Source organism: Oncorhynchus clarkii, chromosome 16 (genome assembly GCF_045791955.1).
Source record: "Oncorhynchus clarkii lewisi isolate Uvic-CL-2024 chromosome 16, UVic_Ocla_1.0, whole genome shotgun sequence".
Taxonomy (NCBI): domain Eukaryota; kingdom Metazoa; phylum Chordata; class Actinopteri; order Salmoniformes; family Salmonidae; genus Oncorhynchus; species Oncorhynchus clarkii.
The window spans coordinates 29,161,519-29,179,313 of record NC_092162.1 but is presented as its reverse complement, the minus strand read 5'-3'; the positions used below and the strand labels follow the sequence as shown (position 1 = coordinate 29,179,313).

General features: G+C 42.2%; 1 pseudogene; it reads left to right on the top strand.

Moving 5' to 3' along the window:
* Positions 1 to 17,795, top strand: part of LOC139367293 (cadherin-23-like) — a 187,209-nt pseudogene that overhangs the window by 57,127 nt on the left and 112,287 nt on the right.

The window sequence follows — 17,795 nt, the reverse complement described above, 5'->3', positions numbered from 1 at the left end:
CTCGCTGTATGATTGTACGGATCTGTAGCTTTTTGAAGTCAAACTGCTGAATTGTTCACCTTGCAGTGGAATCTATGGGTCTGCCATATACAGGTAAGAGGATCAGCATCTACCCAGACATGAGTGCCGAACTACTAAAACAGAAAGAGACCTACAATTAGGTGAAATCCCAGATAAGCAAGTTAATCTGAGATGCCAGTTCATCCACCCGGCACAACTCATCTTGACCTTCCAGAACACAACACACACATTTTCAACTACCAAGGAAGCTCAAGACTTCTTCGAGAAGCATATCAAACCCAACACACACGGAGGCAAGCGACAGATGGAACCCCATGACTGGCTCATTATTCAGGTATGCTATCCATGCACAATCATATATCCCAGCCTATGGCTATGATGCTGCCCTCAGCATAAGACAATATTGTGTGGGTACCAGGAACACTATTACTACTTTATTATTTATTTTTGAAGACCAAGAACATGCTGCTTAAAAGAGATTTAATTTACATTTGTGTCATTTAGCAGAGGCTTTTATCCAGAACGACTTACAGTAGTCAGTACATACATTTTCATACTTTTTCGTACTGGTCCCCCGTGGGAATAAAACCCACAACCCTGGTGTTGCAAGTGCCATGTTCTACCAACTGAGACACACATTTCATATGTAAGGCTGCCACTCGCTATTATGCTACAACCCTGTTATGAAAGTATAGGGAGGGGGGAACAGGGGGGCTGGGGAAGAGGAGGCTGGGGAAGGGGGCAGGGAAGGGGGAATGATTTATAGAGGTCTTCTGGGTGGGGAGTGACCAATGGTTTTGTTTCACTATGGATCCTGCTTTTAATTTTACATCCATGGGCTTTTCAACTGTGAAGATGACAATTACATTTTAGAAAAACAAGTGCAACACTAGCTATTCACTTGTGGAATTTGAAAGGCCTTAATATTCCCATTTACCGTTCCAGCTGGCTTGACATTCTAGCAATAACCATGTTGATATGTATGATTTTATGTAATACTCCAAGAAACACACCTGCTCCAAAATGGAAAACATACAGCACTAGTCAAATGTTTGGACACACCTACTCATTCCAGGATTTTTCTATATTTGTACTATTTTCTACATTGTAGAATAATAGTGAAGACATCAACACTATGTAGTAACCAAAAAAGTGTTAAACAAATATTGTATATTTGAGATTCTTCAAAGTAGCCACCCTTTGCACACTCTTAGCATTCTCTCAAACAGCTTTATGAGGTATTTCAATTAACAGGTGTGCCTTGTGTTTCAGCCAATCCGTTGTGTTGTCACAAATTAGGGTTGATATACAGAAGATAGCCCTATTTGGTAAAAAAACAAGTCCATATTATGGCAAGAACAGCTCAAATAGTCAAAGAGAAATGACAGTCCATCATTACTTTAAGACATGAAGGTCAGTCAATCCGGAAAATTTCAAGAACTGCAGTCGCAAAAACCAACAGGCGAAATTGGCTATCAATGAGGACCGCCACCGGAAAGGAAGACCCAGAGTTACCTCTGCTGCAGAGGATAAGTTCATTAGAGTTACCAGCCTCAGAAACTGCAGCCCAAATAAATGTGTCACAGAGTTCAAGTAACAGACACATCTCAACATCAACTGTTCAGAGACTGCGTGAATCAGGCCTTCATGGTCGAATTGCTGCAAAGAAACCACTATTAAAGGACACCAATAATAATAAGAAACTTGTTTGGGCCAAGAAACACGAGCAAAGTACATCAACCGGTGGAAATCTGTCCTTTGGTCTAATAAATCCAAATTTTAGATGTTTGGTTCCAACTGAGGTGTCTTTGTGAGACCCAGAGTAGGTGAACGGATGATCTCTGCATGTGTGGTTCCCACCATGAAGCATAGAGTAGGAGTTGTGATGGTGTGGGGGTGCTTGCTGATGACACTGTCTGATTTATTTAAATGAAGGCACACTTAACCAGCATGGCTACCACAGCATTCTGCAGCGATATGCCATCCCATCTAGTTTGCGCTTAGTAGGACTATAATTTGTTTTTCAACAGGACAATGACCTATCACACCTCCAGGCTGTGTAAGGTCTATTTGACCAAAAAGGAGAGTGATGGAGTGCTCCATCAGATGACCTTGCCTCCACAATCCCGTGACCTCAACCGAATTGAGATGGTTTGAGATGAGTCTGACCACAGAGTGAAGGACAAGCAGCCAAAAAGTGCTCAGCATACGTGGGAACTCCTTCAAGACTGTTGGAAAATAATTCCACGTGAAGCTGGTTGAGAGAATGCCAAAAGTGTGCAAAGCTGTCATCAAGGCAAAGGGTGACTACTTTTAAGAATCTTAAATGTAAAATATATTTTGATTTGTTTCACACTTTTTTGGTTACTACGTGATTCCATATGTGTTATTTCATAGTTTTGATGTCTTCACTATTATTCTACAATGTAGAAAACAGTACAAATAAAGAAAAACCCTTGAATGAGTAGGTGTGTCCAAACTTTTGACTGGCACTGTAAATTTGCTGCTACATCTAGAGCGGCTGAGGTCGAGTAGAGGGGGAGGCTGGTGGAAAAGAAGGGGGCTTTACTGCCCTATTACACATTATAGAGCAACCATGCCAGTTAAAAGATAAATGGAGGCCCCTTTTGTATTACAGATTTCTCATGGTTATTAGAGGCATGAATTTTTTCTCTCTCTTACATAAGTACTTCCACACAACTTAGCTGGACAATTGTGCTCAGCTCTGCACTACTGAACTATTCACTGTGCCACTCCCAGCTCTGAAACTACATGTTGACTGATGTGTGTGTTGTGGTTATTTACTGAGCCGCAGCGGCAGTTGTGTTAATGAGACATTGTTTACAGGCTGCTGTGTGGTGAGAGATAGAGACAGACTGTCAGGCTTTAGGAAGGGAAAAGGATATCAACCATATCTCGTACACACTCCACGCTCCCTTAACAGTCACTTGCACTCCACAAATATGAATGATCACACTCTCTCAAATATATCTAAACACTCCATGCAAGTACTCTGCACACATTTGGGACACTCACAGTGGCCATGTCGAAATGTGGCTTGCCTGCTACTTACTTCAGCTGCATAATGTGTAATGACAAAGCAAAAATATGTTGATGTGTTAGGGGATCTGTAAGATATGGCATTTGTTGTTGTATTTGCATTGTGAAGGTGTTTTATGGGATCACTGTTGATGGATTGATTCTCCCTGTGTGGAAGGTGGATTTACTAAATCATGATTGATTGATCCTGCGGATTCGATGCCCGATGACATCCAAAAAAGTCCTCCCTTACTTTCAGAGTAGGAGTTTATCCCCCCACTACCACCATTCATCTTTTTTCCCCCTTATTTATTTCTCGCTACCTCTTCCTCTCTCTCTTACACATCTCTGTCTTATATATATATATACACACACAGTGGGGCAAAAATGTATTTAGTCAGCCACCAATGGTGCAAGTTCTCCCACTTAAAAATATAAGAGAGGCCTGTAATTTCCATCATAGGTACACTTCGACTATGACAGACAAAATTAAAGAAAAAAAAAATATTTGCAAATTATGGTGGAAATAAGTCAATAACAAAAGTTTATCTCAATACTTTGTTATATACCCTTTGTTGTCAATGACAGAGGTCAAACGTTTTCTACAAGTCTTCACAAGGTTGTCACACACTGCTGCTGGTATTTTGGCCCATTCCTCCATGCAGATCTCCTCTAGAGCAGTGATGTTTTGGGGCTGTTGCTGGGCAACACAGACTTTCAACTCCCTCCAAAGATTTTCTATGGGGTTGAGATCTGGAGACTGGCTAGGCCACTCCAGGACCTTGAAATGCTTCTTACGAAGCCACTCCTTCGTTGCCCGGGCAGTGTGTTTGGGATCATTGTCATGCTGAAAGACCCAGCCACGTTTCATCTTCAATGCCCTTGCTGATGGAAGGAGGTTTTCACTCAAAATCTCACGATACATGGCCCCATTCATTATTTCCTTTACACGGATCAGTCGTCCTGGTCCCTATGCAGAAAAACAGCCTCAAAGCATGATGTTTCCACCCCCATGCTTCACAGTAGGTATGGTATTCTTCGGATGCAACTCAGCATTCTTTGTCCTCCAAACACGACGATTAGAGTTTTTACCAAAAAGTTATATTTTGGTTTCATCTGACCAATCTTCTTCTGGATCATCCAAATGCTCTCTAGCAAACTTCAGACGGGCCTGGACATGTACTGGCTTAAAGCAGGGGGACCTTGCCTGGCACTGCAAGATTTGAGTCCCTGGCGGTGTAGTGTGTTACTGATGGTAGGCTTTGTTACTTTGGTCCCAGCTCTCTGCAGGTCATTCACTAGGTCCCCCCGTGTGGTTCTGGGATTTTTGCTCACCGTTCTTGTGATCATTTTGACCCCACGGGGTGAGATCTTGCGTGGAGCCCCAGATCGTCGACATTGTCTTGTATGTCTTCCATTTCCTAATAATTGCTCCCACAGTTGATTTTTTTCTAAACAAGCTGCTTACCTATTGCAGATTCAGTCTTCCCAGCCTGGTGCAGGTCTATAATTTTGTTTCTGGTGTCCTTTGACAGCTCCTTGGTCTTGGCCATAGTGGAGTTTGGAGTGTGACTGTTTGAGGTTGTGGACAGGTGTCTTTTATACTGATAACACGTTCAAACAGGTGCCATTAATACAGGTAACGAGTGGAGGACAGAGGAGCCTCTTAAAGAAGAAGTTACAGGTCTGTAAAGGCCAGAAATCTTGCTTGTTTGTAGGTGACCAAATACTTATTTTCCACCATAATTTGCAAATAAATTCATTAAAAATCCTACAATGTGATTTTCTGGATTTTTTTTTCTCATTTTGTCTGTCATAGTTGAAGTGTACAGTGCCTTGCGAAAGTATTCGGCCCCCTTGAACTTTGCGACCTTTTGCCACATTTCAGGCTTCAAACATAAAGATATAAAACTGTATTTTTTTGTGAAGAATCAAAAACAAGTGGGACACAATCATGAAGTGGAACGACATTTATTGGATATTTCAAACTTTTTTAACAAATCAAAAACTGAAAAATTGGGCGTGCAAAATTATTCAGCCCCTTTACTTTCAGTGCAGCAAACTCTCTCCAGAAGTTCAGTGAGGATCTCTGAATGATCCAATGTTGACCTAAATGACTAATGATGATAAATACAATCCACCTGTGTGTAATCAAGTCTCCGTATAAATGCACCTGCACTGTGATAGTCTCAGAGGTCCGTTAAAAGTGCAGAGAGCATCATGAAGAACAAGGAACACACCAGGCAGGTCCGAGATACTGTTGTGAAGAAGTTTAAAGCCGGATTTGGATACAAAAAGATTTCCCAAGCTTTAAAAATCTCAAGGAGCACTGTGCAAGCGATAATATTGAAATGGAAGGAGTATCAGACCACTGCAAATCTACCAAGACCTGGCCGTCCCTCTAAACTTTCAGCTCATACAAGGAGAAGACTGATCAGAGATGCAGCCAAGAGGCCCATGATCACTCTGGATGAACTGCAGTGATCTACAGATGAGGTGGGAGACTCTGTCCATAGGACAACAATCGTCGTATATTGCACAAATCTGGCCTTTATGGAAGAGTGGCAAGAAGAAAGACATTTCTTAAAGATATCCATAAAAAGTGTCGTTTAAAGTTTGCCACAAGCCACCTGGGAGACACACCAAACATGTGGAAGAAGGTGCTCTGGTCAGATGAAACCAAAATTGAACTTTTTGGCAACAATGCAAAACGTTATGTTTGGCGTAAAAGCAACACAGCTCATCACCCTGAACACACCATCTCCACTGTCAAACATGGTGGTGGCAGCATCATGGTTTGGGCCTGCTTTTCTTCAGCAGGGACAGGGAAGATGGTTAAAATTGATGGGAAGATGGATGGAGCCAAATACAGGACCATTCTGGAAGAAAACCTGATGGAGTCTGCAAAAGACCTGAGACTGGGACAGAGATTTGTCTTCCAACAAGACAATGATCCAAAACTTAAAGCAAAATCTACAATGGAATGGTTCAAAAATAAACATATCCAGGTGTTAGAATGGCCAAGTCAAAGTCCAGACCTGAATCCAATCGAGAATCTGTGGAAAGAACTGAAAACTGCTGTTCACAAATGCTCTCCATCCAATCTCACTGAGCTCAGGCTGTTTTGCAAGGAGGAATGGGAAAAAATGTCAGTCTCTCGATGTGCAAAACTGATAGAGACATACCCCAAGCGACTTACAGCTGTAATCGCAGCAAAAGGTGGCGCTACAAAGTATTAACTTAAGAGGGCTGAATAATTTTGCACGCCCAATTTTTCAGTTTTTGATTTGTTAAAAAAGTTTGAAATATCCAATAAATGTCGTTCCACTTCATGATTGTGTTCCACTTGTTGTTGATTCTTCACAAAAAAATACAGTTTTATATCTTTATGTTTGAAGCCAGACATGTGGCAAAAGGTTGCAAAGTTCAAGGGGGCCGAATACTTTCGCAAGGCACTGTACCTATGATGAAAATTACAGGCCTCTCTCATATTTTTAAGTGGGAGAACTTGCACAATTGGTGGCTGACTAAATACTTTTTTGCCCCACTGTTTGTATATATATATATATATATCTTTCCAACCCTCTCTCAATAGGACACAGGCACCTTAATCCAGTGAGACAGATGTGTCATCAGCACTACTGATGCATGTCTGCCTTCCTGCAAGAGGACAGGAGGGAGGGATGTAGGACTTAAAGAGAGAGGGAGTACGCACATCTGTGTGTGTGTGTGTGTGTGTGTGTGTGTGTGTGTGTGTGTGTGTGTGTGTGTGTGTGTGTGTGTGTGTGTGTGTGTGTGTGTGTGTGTGTGTGTGTGTGTGTGTGTGTGTGTGTAACTGAGAGAAAGAGAGAGAGTTTAGGAGTAGGAGAGAGAGACAGAGAGATATATAGTGAGATCCTGGCCGGGTAAGGTGGAGTGATAGGCAGTGATGTTAGAGGATGTAGACAAAGGCAGCCAGTCAGCTTCTTTTACCTGTGTTATGCTGTTGTGTTCACTGGGCAATGAACCTTGGCCTCACAGCACACCCAAACGACCACTGGTAGTGTGTGTGCGTGCATGTGTGTTGTTGGGTTTCCTGGACAATGGTCCTTGGCCTCCCGCATACCCCTGTAGTACAACTGATATGGGCTGAGTAGCATACACAGAAACACACACCCTCTGGTGGGAGGTGCAACACAGCAGACAGACAAAGAAAGCCGCATATATATGGAGGGGTGTTCACATATACCCTTCTCCCCTATGTGGTCACTATCTACTGCTCCTGACCAGGAACCTATGCGTGTGGATGTGGCTGTGCGTGCTTGTGTGGGTTTCTTTGTTTCTATTGTATTTGGGAGTTTGGATATATTTGCCTATGTTTCAGTGTAAGATATAATTCCAATGAATGAACATGTTTTACAAGTTTGCTGACAAACTCCTTTGCATCGACAGGGGAGTGTTTGTGTTTATTCCTACAGTTTATTCCTACAGTGGCTGGGATGGGTGTGGCTTAGTGAATGACCATACAAGCAGCGCTCCCCGATTTGAAAGTTCCATCAAAGTTATACATCCAACATATCATATAAATAACCAACACCTGCATAGCAGATCATTGTTCTTATCACGGGTTATATATTCCTTATATTCAGCACCACCCCGACTTCAACATATGTGAAAATCGAGTGTTTCTACAGTACCAGTCAAAAGTTTGGACACACTTGCTCAATCAAGAGTTTTTATTTATTTTTTACTATTTTCTACATTGTAGAATACAGAAGACATCAAAACCATATAGTACCCAAAAGTGTTCAACAAATCTAAATATATTTTAGATTTGAAATTCTTCAAAGTAGCCACCCTTTGCCTTGATGACAACTTTGCACACTCTTGGCATTTTCTCAACCAGCTTCATGAGGTTGTCACCTGGAATGCATTTCAATTAACAGGTGTGCCTTGTTAGAAGTTAATTTGTGGAATTTATTTTCTTCTTAATACATTTGAGCCAATCAGTTGTGTTGTGACAAGGTAGGGGTGGTATACAGAGAAGCCCTATTTGGTAAAAGACAAGGTTTATATTAATGCAAGAACAGCTCAACTAAGCAAATAGAAATGACAGTCCATCATTACTTTAAGACATGAAGGTCAGTCAATGTGGAAAATTTCAAGAACTTTGAACATTTCTTCAAGTGCAGTAGCAAAAACCATCAAGCGCTATAATGATCCTACTGAATGGCACTGACATAGATGTCATGTCCTTCATGTCCTTAGGAAACCCTTAGTAATTTGTTTTATTATGTATTATTTATTGCATTGTTAGCCCAGAAAACCTCAAGTGTTATTACATACAGACGGGAAGAAGTATTGGATATAAAAGCGACGTCAAATTAACAACATTACGACCAGGAATATGACTTTCCCGAAGTGGATACTTTGTTTGGACCTCCACCTTGGACATGGGATCTTATCCCAGAGGCCGACCCAAAACAACGCGGTCACCGCAGGAGCGGCCTACTGGTCAGACTTAGAAGGCGAGCACACCATCCACCGCTTCCGAGCATATTACTCGCCAATGTCCAATCTCTAGACAACAAGGTGGACGAAATTAGGTCATGAGTTGCCTTCCAGAGAGACATCAGAGATTGTAGCATTCTCTGTTTCACATAAACATGGCTCACTCAGGATAGTACAGCCACCCGGTTTCTTCATGCATCGGGATGACAGAAACAAACATATCTCAGGTAAGAAGAAGGGCGGGGGTGTATGCCTGATGATTAACGACTCATGGTGTAAACATAACAACATACAGGAACTCAAGTCCTTTTGTTCACCTAGACCTAGAATTCTTTACAATCAAATGCCCACCGCATTATCTACCAAGAGAGTTCTCTTCAATTATAGTCACAGCTGTGTAAATCCCCCCCCCCCAAGCAGATACCTAGACAACCCTGAAAGAACTTCACTGGACTCTATGTAAACTGGAAACCATTTATCCTGAGGCTGCATTTATTGTACCTGGGTATTTTAACAAAGCTAATCTGAGAACAAGCCTTCCTAAATTCTATCAGCATATCGAATGCGCGACACGAGCTGGTAGCATTCTGGACCATTGCTACTCTAAGTTCCGCTATGCATACAAAGCTCTCCCCCGCCCTCCCTTTGGCAAATCTAACCATGACTCCATTTTGTTGCTACCAGCCTATAGACAGAAACTAAAACAGGAAACGCCCTTGCTCAGGTCTATCCATTGCTGGTCTGACAATCTTCAAGATTGCTTCAATCACATGGACTGGGCTATATAGCCTCCGACAAGAACATTGACGTATACGCTGACACGTTGAGCGAGTTTATTAGCAAGTGCATCGGTGATGTTGAACCCAATCTGACTATTAAAACCATCCCTAACCAGAAACCATGGATTGATGGCAGCATTCGCACAAATCTGAAAGCGCGAACCATCGCTTTTAATCATGACAAGGCAACTGGAAACATGACCGAATAAAAATGCCAACTCATAATTGGTTAAAATCAAACAATGCACACCAATGATGTAATTGGAAACATTTTCTTCCTCTTATCTTTTTTAATTCAAAACCTAAATGTGCAATTTTCACATACATTGAGTAAACAACACATTAAGAACACCTGTTCTTTCCATGACACACTGATGTCATGACTTTCCCTCCTGGGTGAGGATCAAAGAGAGTCCCCCCCTCTCCCACCAGAGAGGAAGGGGGGGAGTGGGGCCAGTTCTAGGACTTTAATGACCGTAACGGTCGTAAACTTCCTCTCTCATTCACTGCAGTATGGAGAAGTCCAAAATCCTTTGTGTGTAGAGAAAAACTCTGCCTCAAAACTTTAACATCAGAAGGTTGGATATTGAAACAATATGTCTAACGTAAATAATGTGGGAAATGGTTGGTGGGGCTCCAAACAATAATAATGTCAAATCAGTTGTTTTGTGATATCATTAAGGATTGTATAACAGTAATTCTGCAAATGTATACGTCCCAGTTATCAGATTTACATCTATATGTGGAACCTATATGATTAAATATGAAACTATTTGTGAGAAGCTGAAATGTGATTTTAGCCTTCTAAATGAGATAATTGTTTTTCATATAGACTTTTGCCAAGTCAGTAACCCCTCCCACGTGAGCACAGACATTGTGGCAACATGATGGAACCGCCCTCCAAGGTGAGGGCATTAAAGGACTCCTAACAAAATGTACATTTGGCCTGATAGCATGGTGCGGTGGCTACATGGCTGACAAATGGTTTAAAACTATAAGACCAGTACATTGCCGGGTTGTTACTGGCGTGTAAAATTGTTTAAAATGACTAAACCTGTATACGTGCAGCATGAGCTGAATACGTGACAAATGGTCTAAAACTACAAGGCCCTCTTAAACTAGACAAGGACACCGAAGATGAGAAAAAAATAACATTCTAGAAGAAAAAGTAACGCACACCTATTTAGGCGAGGTGCTGGCTAGCGGAGTAGAAAGCTTGAAAATAAAAGAGAGCCGCACACTCTAGGAGCTCAGATACAAAAATGTAATTACCAACGTTTCGACAGCCAAGCTGTCTTCATCAGGGTATAAAAAAGATAACATTACCCTATCAAACGACCATTGGAATGTCTGATGTATCCAGTTAAACGGACACATCCAGAACAAAGAAAGCTACTACTACAACTACTAAGGACATGGTGACCTCTGGTGGACAACCAGAGACTTACACAACCAGAGAATTTCTGTCAAACTATTCGTCACAGACTGATCGGGCAATTTCCATAGGCAGAGATGACAAAAGCATACAAGCGTAAATATGCACATTGATTTTCTAAATCCGAATGAGCGGTTGTTAGGGTGCTAAATATCCATATTTACGATGAGCGTATTATTGAATTGTATACACGATCCTTTGTCTTTCCTTCTCCCACTCTTTCTTTCCCCACCCCATTCATTGTGTAATTAGCTGTCATATCGGGGTCGTCCATTGGGGACTTTTCATTACATTATGTTGGTAATCAATTCAACCTATACTGTGTGTGTATGTATTTCTGTGTGATTATTTCGTTAGTTAGTAAATAAATAATTAAGCCAATTTGTGTAAGCTGAGTCATCATGTAGACTGGGGTTTGTGCAGATTTATAGAATATTACGATGTTCAGAATGAGACTGATATGAGGTTAGTTGTTTAGTTGATAAGAAACAGGAACTAGTTGGGATACTGTTCATCATTAAAGAGAAACTGCCCCTAAAAACTATACTGTGTGTGTATGTATTTCTGTGTGATTATTTCGTTAGTTAGTAAATAAATAATTAAGCCAATTTGTGTAAGCTGAGTCATCATGTAGACTGGGGTTTGTGCAGATTTATAGAATATTACGATGTTCAGAATGAGACTGATATGAGGTTAGTTGTTTGTTAATAAGAAAGAGGAACTAGTTGGGATACTGTTCATCATTAAAGAGAAACTGCCCCTAAAAACACATTTTCCTTTTGAAAAAGGCCTATGTGGCATCGATATGAGTCAGAAACATTTATTATATTGTCAAAATTGACTACAACGTGTAAATAGGATAATTTGTTCATGAAGTCAATTTCGTCTAAAACGTAATGAGGGATAACATACTATGGGGTGTCGCACTCTCGCGACTTCGGTTGAAGAATCTACAATGGTACCTGACAAGGCCAATAAAATCCATGCCTCATACGAAGCCCTGCCTTCCACTGCTGATACGCGTGAGGCATGGACTCATTCCTTCAATTTAATACCACCCTTCACCAAGCCCAGGAACGGGCAGTGCGGGGCCAAACAGGTGTTGGACCTTGTTTCCCTGGTTCCAGGGAACAGTAGTTATAGTCATAATGACCCACAACAGACCACCCAGACCAAACCCTGCCTGATGCGGTGATCTGGGTATTGCGGATACGGCACTCTGCCAAGTTATTTTCCCCTGTCCCAGCTGTAAGCACACTTAGAGAAGTGACATCCAAGCGATAAAACCACACAAAAGTGTGTGGTGATGCCCAACTCGCCCCAGCACATATCTCCTATAGTCAACCCTTTAAACAACGCCCAAGATGCTGCCAGACCTCTGGTGGAGTGAGCACATACACAGCTAGGTAAACCTTGCTCCTGGTTGCTAAATGCCAGAGAGAGAGCACCCTGCTTAGAGAGCGCCCTGCCGCTACTTGGATTAGCAGAACAGACAAATAGCTGGTTACATAACTGGATATCCCGGGTTCGTTCAATGTACGTGTGCAAAGCTCGTACCGGAAACAGGGCAAAAACCTCTGTTGCTTTTCAGAAGCAAAGGAAGAGGTTGAAAGGGAAATAGCTCAAAAGCTAAGGACCTGTAGATATAGCCATGACTCTTGGAGCGAAGGCTACATTTGGACTCAATGTCACCTTAGTCGCCCAGGGCGAACTGAGTACAGGACGGGTGTATGGGTAACGCGTGGAGGTCCCCAACATGTTTAGCCGAGGCCAAAGTAATGAGCAGGGATATTTTGTAGGAGAGGATCTTCAGATCCACTGACATCAGAGGCTCAAAGGGGGCCACACCCAGCGTCTCCAAAAACATTGCCATGTCCCGTGTTGGTGCAATAGGTTTAGATAGGTTTAGAGTCTGAGACCACATACACCTTTCAAGAACTGCACCACTAGGGGATGTGCCTCAGGTGTGGTTCTGTCAATTCCCACATGACATGCTAAGATAATGGCCATGTACACTTTTAATGTGCAGAATGCGCGTCCCTGCTCGAAAAGCACCTGTAAGAACATAAGGATGTCCCTCACAAACCACTGAAAATGAACAAGCCCCTTCTCTTGGCACCAGAGCTCAAACGCTTGTACGCATACAGCCATCTCGTGGAGGGCGCCCTTGCAGACTGATTGGTATCATTAACATTCGAAGGTAAACCCCTAGTCATCAGATTGGCCCTCTCAGTGGCCAGGTCCATAGGAATCAAATCTCCGGCCTCTCGTGCCAAATGTTTCCATGTGCTTGGGACAACAGGTCCCTGCGCAACTGGAGTTGCCATGGGTCTCCATCTAAAAGGCGAACCAAGGCTGCCTGGGTCAACGGGGAGCCACAATAATTAATGATAAGCCCTCCCGGCGCACCCTATCCTGAATCAGAACCACTGGCGGAAACACATAAAGGAGGGTCCGAGGCCACTGGTGCACCAGAGCGTCTGTTACCAGAGCCAACTGTCCCAACAGTTGATGCGTAAAGACCTACGTTGGCTCTGCCAAACCTCTCCTATATCTGGGAAACCACCCAGGTGTGTATTCTCCACTCCTGAGGAAGGGGATCCCCTGCATATCAGATCTGCACCCGAGTTGAGGCAACCGGGAACATGCACCGCCCAAAGTCAGAGCAAATGTGCAAAGCAACAGGGAGTGAGCCAAATCTTTAGAATAGACAATAGAATATTCTAAATAGACAATAGACATAGAAAGTCTACAGCTGAAGTTGTACTCCATACACAACTTATTTTAATTTGCTAGGTGAAGTGTTAGCATGCTGTCTTTATAAGCACATCAATATGATATTTACATCAGAACATGTTTTGTCTTTGTAACTTGAAGACACCCATTGGATTTTTGATGATAAATGTATCTATACTCAAGCTGGATGGCATTTGTACAATGTCCATATGTGCAGGTTGGCATTTATTTTATTGAGTCTTGCCATGGATGCAGAACTTAGAAAACAAAAATGTAAGGTTAGGGTTAGGTTAGCAGTGTGGTTAAGGTTAGAGTTTAGGGTTACTGTTATGTTTAAAAAGTCATAATTCATGACTTTGTGGCTGTTCCAGCTAGTGACCTCTCTGCAGAACTGCCTCCAGCACATGAGTCATCTCAATGAATGCCAGCCTGCTCCACATGTAGCCTACCCCTATTTTTTGGTAGCAAGGTGTGAAGAAGGAGTGTCTCATGAAACACATTCCAGACAGTGGTTCTTGCTATCATGGTATAACTGTGCTTTGACAGATAAGTATCAGCTGGCTAGATAGGCTAGCCAGCTGCAGCTATACCCAAGTTATGCTAGCTAGCTGCTGTCAGGTTGGCTAAACACAAGGTCAGCGCAGGCTTTAGCCTACACATAGAACTGAATTAACAGATCATCTGAGATGGTAAGTCAGTCAGGGGAGAAGTCCTCATCTTCTAAACTTCTCTACATATCAAAGCTAGCTTAGCTTACCTCACTGTCACTACTCACAACTGCACTTGTTTGTTGTGATTAAATGGCAAATACACACCCAAGAAACATCCACATCAAACTACACCCCCAAGACAACTCTTGTTTGCCTTCAGTCATGGCCACTAGCATTTCTTAATGAGCAAGCTGATAACCGAGGCCAAATCAGGAAGTTCAGCCCCCCTTTAAATGTGCAGAACAGTAATCTGTCTCCATCCATTGTTTCTACATAGCCATCCACCTTTTAAATAACCCCTCAAACTATAGAAATATGACTTCATGCCAACCTGTGTGCCTGTCTTTCTCTGTGTTCCAGAACACTCCAGTGGGCACCTCAGTGTACCAGGTGAATGCCACAGACCCAGACCAAGGCACGGGGGGCAGTGTGCTCTTCTCTTTCCAGCCCCCCTCTTCCTTTTTCTCCATCGATGGAGCCCGTGGTACAGTCACTGTCACCAGGGCTCTGGATTATGAGACCACATCGGCCTACCAGCTCACTGTCAATGCCACGGTGAGGGGATACACAAAATACAAACAAACTTAAACATAGATTTTATGAAGTAACAAGCATAACCATCTTGTCTAATGTCTATTTTATTTTGTTGTGGTTAGTGTAAATAAACAAAATTCAACTGAGAATGGCATGGAAATGTTGGTATATTGTTGAGAAGTCAGGATTTTGTTCAGTAGGGCTAAGGTTTAAAAACTTTAAAAGAAAAGGAGCAAGTCCAGGTTTATGTCTGTTTTCTTCCTAATGAACATGACCCAGGGGTGACCATGTTTGTGTGTGTCTGTTCTCTCCCTCAGGACCAGGATAAGAAGCGCCCTCTGTCCAGTCTATCTAATTTAGCCATCACCATCACTGATGTTCAGGACATGGACCCCATCTTTACCAACCTACCCTACAGCACCAACATAGGGGAGGACGTCCCACCGGTCAGTAATGCTAAGTCTCACCCCCCTTTACATTACTTCTCCATCTCCTCCTTCGCTTCCCCGTATGGAAAATACGTTTCAATATACAGTATTTAACTTCACCTAAAAATGTGTTTCAAATACATGTAGATACATTTGCATATTTGCTCAAATGCATGTAATGTCTGACAATATTTCAGAAATGCATGGCCATTACATCTAGTTTACAGGGTTGCAAAAGCAGTTCCTAATTCTGCTTCTTAAATTACTCTTTACGTATTGATGAATAGAGAGCATCTTTTTGTGCCACCAAGCCAACACTTTTGCAGTGATATAATTTAAATTGTGATGGTGTGTAAAATAATGACCTACGATTTCACCAAATGTTAACATTCTGTCATAAGAGCACATGTTCAATATAATACAAATCAAGTTTTCCTATCTAAAGAGGTAAAACAAATAAGACTATTAGTAAGTGCTCTCTTCAGCTTAATTCAATAATGAAAAGGATTGAGTGTCAAAGTGTCGGTCTACGTCTTGTGCTTGTACGGCTTTACAGTGGATGGTTAGCGGTGTTATGGTGCGTTCGTAATCAAGTGGTTAAATCAGCCATGAATTACCTTATGGCGGGTGGAATGGAAGCTTGTGTGCAACAGGCAGGGTAAATGCAAGATTCACACATTTTTTTTAATTGTTAAAACATTTATAGCCTGTCTATCGATGAGTAACAGGGTTGACGTGTTAGGCTCGACCCATTCAGTTTTTCATTCCGTTTTCTACTCTTTTTTTTTTTACATTTTCAAAAAGAGTAGAACTTGCTTTTACAGATTTTATCAGATTTTCAATGTTTCTTTGGAAATAAATATTTAAAAAGGAATAGTTTCATCATATTAAAACGAGAGTTCAATTCAAGTAACAGGATGGAGCTTAAAATGAGGGAAATACGTAAATTAATCGCTAATCACATGAAATAAATAATAATCTTCAAAAATAACTTTGGCAAAGCAACACAATAACTAGGGCTTTACAATGATGGTGCAAACTTGGAGTATTTTAGGGGGTTAGAGGGTTAAAATCTCCCTTGAACACACAGAGGTCCATGTACGTGTGATACATTTTTTGTGTTAAAAAGGAGGAATCAGCAATGTGAAAAAAATATAAATTGCTTGTTTTTTTGCATATGAAACCAAATAACTTGATATTTCGATTTTCACGTGTGTGAGGTTAAATGTGGAATGCCTGCGCTGATCCTTAGCACAGGGGCCCCTCAGGGGTGCGTGCTCAGTCCCCTCCTGTAATCCCTGTTCACTCATGACTGCACGGCCAGACACGACTCCAAAACCATCATTAAGTTTGCCGATGACACAACAGTGGTAGGCCTGATCACCAACAACGATGAGACAGCATATAGGGAAGTGGTCAGAGACCTGGCCATGTGATGCCAGGACAACAACCTCTCCCTCAACATGACCAAGACTAAGGAGATGATTGTGAAATACAGGAATAGGAGGACCGAGCACACCCCCATTCTCATCGATGGGGCTGTAGTGGAGCAGGTTGAGAGCTTCAGGTTACTTGGTGTCCACATCACCAACAAACTAACATGGTCCAAGCACACCAAGACAGTTGTGAAAAGGGCACGACAAAACCTATCCCCCCCTCAGGAGACTGAAAATATTTGTCATGGGTTCTCAGATCCTCAAAAGGTTCTACAGCTGCATCATCGAGAGCATCCTGATTGGTTGCATCACTGCCTGGTGTGGCAACTGCTCGGACTCCGACAGCAAGGCACTAGAGAGGGTAGTGCGTACGGCCCAATACATCACTGGGGCCATGCTTCCTGCCACCAAGCTAAGGACCCTGGGTCTAAACACCTCCCTCTGCAACTGGATCCTGGACTTCCTGACGGACCGCCCCAGGTGGTAAGGATAGGTAACAACACATCCACCACGCTGATCCTTAACATGGGCCACTCAGGGGTGCATCCTGACTTCTATACCAGGCGGTGTCAGAGGAAGGCCTTGGAAATTGTCAAAGACTCCAGCCACCCTAGTCATAGACTGTTTTCTCTGCTACCGCATGGAAAGCAGTACCGGACCACCAAGTCTAGGTCCAAGAGGCTTCTAAACAGCTTCTACCCCCAAGCCATAAGACTTTTGAACACCTAATCAAATGGCTACCCAAACTACTTGCCCCCATCGTTATTTGTTTTCATATACAAAATCGAGATCATTATTTGTTTTCATATACAAAACAATATTATTTATTTATTTTTATTAAATGGTCTGTTTTGCTCCATTTTAACACAAAAAAGAATTAACCACACGACATGGACCCACAGAGGTTGCACGGAGGGACATGTCAAAATGTTGGCACTTTGGCAAGTGTTTATTCATATTGAAAATTATATTTATTGAATTCTCCATTTGGTCTATATTAAAGTGCACTTCATTTCATATAACAGGCTTTAAAATGCAATATTGGTGCATAATGTCTACGTAACATATTAAAGGGATATCATTTTGCAAATGGCACTCATTTTGCGAAACGACCCGGTACACGTTAAGTTCTGCCCGTCGTTGATCTCGTCAAGCATGGAGTCACTACATAGACTCACTACGTGTCC